Source organism: Chrysochloris asiatica, unplaced genomic scaffold (assembly GCF_000296735.1).
Source record: "Chrysochloris asiatica unplaced genomic scaffold, ChrAsi1.0 scaffold00151, whole genome shotgun sequence".
Lineage (NCBI taxonomy): Eukaryota > Metazoa > Chordata > Mammalia > Afrosoricida > Chrysochloridae > Chrysochloris > Chrysochloris asiatica.
The window spans coordinates 1,374,527-1,379,258 of NW_006408669.1; the positions used below are offsets into that span (position 1 = coordinate 1,374,527).

At 40.2% G+C, this 4,732-nt stretch overlaps 1 pseudogene; it reads left to right on the forward strand.

Annotated features, from left to right (window-relative positions):
* The first annotated feature begins 3,530 nt into the window (after nt 1-3,530).
* The window catches only part of LOC102831024, a 2,202-nt pseudogene continuing 1,000 nt past the window's right edge, over nt 3,531-4,732 (forward strand).

The following is a 4,732-nucleotide window of genomic DNA, read 5'->3' on the forward strand; positions in this document are numbered from 1 at the left end:
AGTTAAAGTCTCTCTCCCAAATTTTCTTGGTGTTAAGTGCTGTCACATTAGTTCTGACTCACAGTGACCCTGTATAGGGTTTCTGAGGAGCAACTGGTGAATTTGAACCACTGACCTAGTAGTTCAAATCAGCCTTGTGGTCCAGTGCTTATCCTATAGTGCTACATCAGGACTTACAGAGATATTAATCGATGAGGCTAAAACTCTCCTGTAGATAATTCTGTTCCCTTTCCATTCCTATCCTGCTTTCAGAGCAATATATAACCTAAATGTTCTCATTTTTAATAGACTATATATCAAATTGCTTTATCAACAATCAGATAGGCATTGTTTCTAGATTTTACATTGTGGGCACCTGAAGAGAGGACAGACACTAATGGGCTATGGGAATGTAAGGAGGGGAGTGGAGAGATTGGAGAGGCAGGAAACCACCAGCCTTTACCATTCCTTATTGGGCACTGAGACTAGCACAGCCACTTTGCCATGCAAGATACTGGAGTGGGTTTAGAGTAACAAGCAGTTAAAAATGGATTTTGCCATTAATGCATTTGTGATTAATGCTTTCCGCTACGTTCAGAAGTGAAGCAAGTTCATTTTCTTTTCAGAAGACCCACACCTTGGAGATTCTATAAATATAGCTCTTAATTTAACTTCTCTGAAGGAATGGCAGCATCTATTTGAGTGAAATTACTACCTTTTAGAGGCACTATCTCTCCCTGGTTGCTGCTGTTTCCCTGAGCTCTCATTAGCTTTCCCCTGGATAGAAAACAGGCCTGTACAAGACCCCAAAATGCTAAACATCCTCAGGTTGAAGAGCATTTCTTCCCTGAGCCCGTCTGACTCAGCAGTGATGTATGTGCTGAGGAAATCTTCCTTTGCCTGTCTTAGCTTTGCTCTCATTTCTCTTTCAATTGAAGCAGTGTGATTTTTCTTCTCTCCTCAAGGCCTGTTCAGAGAGCAAAGGGAGTGCATAATTGTTTGGCTGTCCATTGCATCCTTCTGCTGCATCTTTCATAGGAAATCTCATTATTAAAATACAAATATTCTGCATAATCTATTACAACAGAAGTGGGTTGGTAAAAAGCCAGTATGGGGGATGGTGGGCTGCAAACTGCGTTCTGCTGCAAAGTGGTCCTTTTTACTGAGCTATAACACATATTATCTTGTCAATTGATTGATGACCTGAGCAATAAATTCTGGGGATTCTTGGAATAAGAGTGTTTCTTATCGCTCTTGGTTTGAAAGGCTTTCATGGTATCGCAGGGATTTCTCAGGTTGCCTTGAACAATTAAAGAAAATGTCAAAGAGCATTGGGAGCAGGTGCCAGAGCCTCCCACGGAGGCCTGCCCAGCAGAGGACTGACAAGTCCTGTTACGGTGCTGTCAGTTTGTGCAATGTCTGCTACCACCCAGAGAGGTGTCTAGCACTATGAAACATCTCTCTGAGCCCTTCTGAACAAAGGAGAAACTGAAGATTCCTGCAACGCTGCAATATGACCCTGAAAGATGGACCAGGTCTTAGATTCAGAAAATCTCTGGATGCCTTCTCAGATCTTTCATCAAAATACTTAAATCCATCATCATTCTAAGCCTGCTTGAGCTCTGATCTAGATGTGAGAGTCCAATAACAGTCAAAGTTAGTCCCTCAATTACCCAGTGTCAAGGCGTCACAAAATCATTATGATTACAAAGATTTGTACTTTCCACAGAAAGGAAGAAGATAACCCAAGAATGCTAACAGCTACACTGAGGAAGCCAGACATGACACAATCATTCACAGATGAGACACACACAGCTTTGTCCCCAGTTTCTACTGAAAGAGATTTCCCTGATTCAGAGCAAAATAGAACCAAAACCATAAAAGACCACCACAATATAAGAGAAATCTCATTCTGTTCTTGCTGTGGGGCTTAGGGCAAATCATTTAGCTTTCCTGTGCCTTGCTTTTCTCCTGGTATAGTATGGAAAACAGCTTATCTACATCATAGGGCTGTTGTGAGAATTTAATGGGCTTATAGTAAGGAGTCTTTAAGTGACAGAAATGATTAAGCTCTGGACTACAGGTGAAACAGTGGTTGTGGTGGTGGTGGTGTGCCATGGAGTCAGTTCCAACAGTTTGAATGAATCCACCCAGAAGTGCTTCAGAAGAAAGTCATGGTGAGCTCCTTCTGAAAACTTAGCCATTAATAACACTAGGGAGTACAGTCCTATTTGATCCACATGGAGTTGCTAAGACTCAACTTCACAGCACATTTGTGTTTGTTTTTTCATAGCCTAGTTAATGTTCTTCATGAGTTAGTTATTACCATTAATCTTTACACAGAGGTATGTCAATTTGCCACTGTAGACATATATTAATGGCAGTCTAAAAAGTAGTATTCATCCACAATCACGGATTCCTGGTGTGGCACTGTAGGATCAGCACTGAACTGTGAACGACAAGATCGACAGCCCAAACCCATCAGCTGCTCCTCAGAAACCCTATAAGTTGGAACCAACTCAAAGACACTTAAGAGCAACAACAACAATCTATAGCCATATTCCCTAACAATGCCATATAAATAACTATCTGTGGAGTCCTGGTGTGGTGCTGTAGGACAAGCATTTTACCACAAGATTGGTTTGAACCATATGGTTTTGGTGGTTCAAACTCACCGGCCACACCTTGGAAACCCTATACAGGGTTGCTGTGTGTCAGAATCGACTCTATAGCACTTAACAACAACAATTAAGAAGGCTGGGAGTCCTGGTATGGCGCTATAGGATAAGTTGCTGTTGTTGTTGTTAAGTGCCGTTGAGTCGATTCCGACCCATAGAGACCCTGTATAGAGTTTCCAAAGAGCAGCTGGTGAGCTTGAGCCACCGACCTTGCAGTTCAAACGACTTTGCAATCTGACGCATTAGCTCACAGCACCACACCAAAACTGGACTACTGATCACAAAGTTACTGGTTCAAACCCACCAGCTGCCCCTTGGAAATCCTATACATGATGGCAATGAGATGGAACTGATTTGTTGGTATTAACAAGGATAACACTAACCACAAACACCCTCTAACATACAGAGATGTGGTACAAATGACTTCCCAGACTGCTCACAGGAGAAGCTGAGAGTCCCTGTGGTTGTGGATCTGAAAATGAATTTACTGGATTACAAATTCAACCTGACATATGTGCTGACCACAGCTAGTTCTGAAAATATTAACTAAAGAATATAAAGGAACTAATGTTTTCAATACCATATTTCCACTGAGCCATGAGTCCATGGATTTAAAAATTAAGTAAAAAAGATTGAGCATAAAAGGTAAAATTGGCTTTCCCTCCCCACCAGGACTGGTCTGTGGGGGAGGCAGGTGGTTAGTAGACTTTAATGCCTTTTCTGGTGGAGGTAGATTTTGAAGCACTTTAAAGGAAGGAACTTCAGGAAGAGGAAACTGTGCCAGTGCAGGGGCAGTAAGATTGGATTGGTTGTTCTTGATTTGTCCTGCTCTGTTTAGGATTGTAATATTGGAAGCATGGGAATAAAAGTTCAATGTTCTCAATTTTTTTTTATATTGCCATTAATAATCAACCTGCTGGAAGAGTTGTTTTTGAATTATTTTCTGATATATGTCCTAAAACCTGTGAGAACTTTCGTTGTCTTTGTACAGCGTTGTCAAGGATTTCAGGGTTCAGGGTGGTGACTTCAGTGAAGGAAATGGCTGAGGAGGAGAATCTATTTCTGGAGGATTTTTTGAAGATGAGAGTTTTGCTTTTAAATACAACAAAAAATTCCTCTTGTCAATGGCTAACAGAAGGAAGGATACAAATGGTTCACAATTCTTCATTTTTTATTCTTCTATCTGATGACTTCCTAAAGAACAACTAAGCTAACTCCTCATTTAGATGGGTATCATGTTGTATATGGGCAAGTGATCTCTGGTCAAGAAGTTTTAGAGAGATAGAAAACCAGAAAACTGATGCAGCTAGCAAACCATTTGCTGAGGTACGGATACTAAGTTGTGGAGAGCTAATTCCCAAGTCTAAAGCTAAGAAAGAAGAAAAGAAAAGGCATAAATCATCATCATCTTCTTCTTCATTTAGTGACTCAGATAGCTCCAGTGATTCTCAGTTCTCTTCTGATTCTTCTGATTATGAAAGTGCTTCTGAAGAGAAATAATAAAAAAAAAAAAATTAAAAGAAAGAAAAAAGAAACATAGAAAAAAATTCCCCGAAACACAAGAAAGAAAAGAAGTGAAAGAAAAGTGTATCTAGTGAAAGTGAAGCTGAAAATCTTAAAGCACAATCCACTGTGCAACCAGGAGAGATCCCTCTTACACCTGAAAATAGGTTCCTAATGAGAAAAAGTAATCCCAAAGCTGATGAAAAAGGAAACCCAGAGAGAGACAAAGACAGATAGAGAGTAATCCATTGAACTTCCAGCCTGATTCATATTAGAGATGACTTTTAGATACTAGGTCTGGCAGGAAAATTAAAGGAAGAGGACCAAGGTGTTACTCAACTTCTTCTAGATCCAGATCAAGGGATCGTTTCAGACATAGTGAAACTCCTCCACATTGGAGGCAAGAGATGCAGAGAGCTCAACAAATAAGAGTATCAAGTGGTGAAAGAACAAAAGGGATGAGTGAATTAAATGAAATAAAATGAAATCAGAGAAGCCCAGTTAGAGTTAAAGAGAGAAAAATAATTGAACACAGACATGGATATGAGAATCCAAACAGAAAAAGAAAAAAA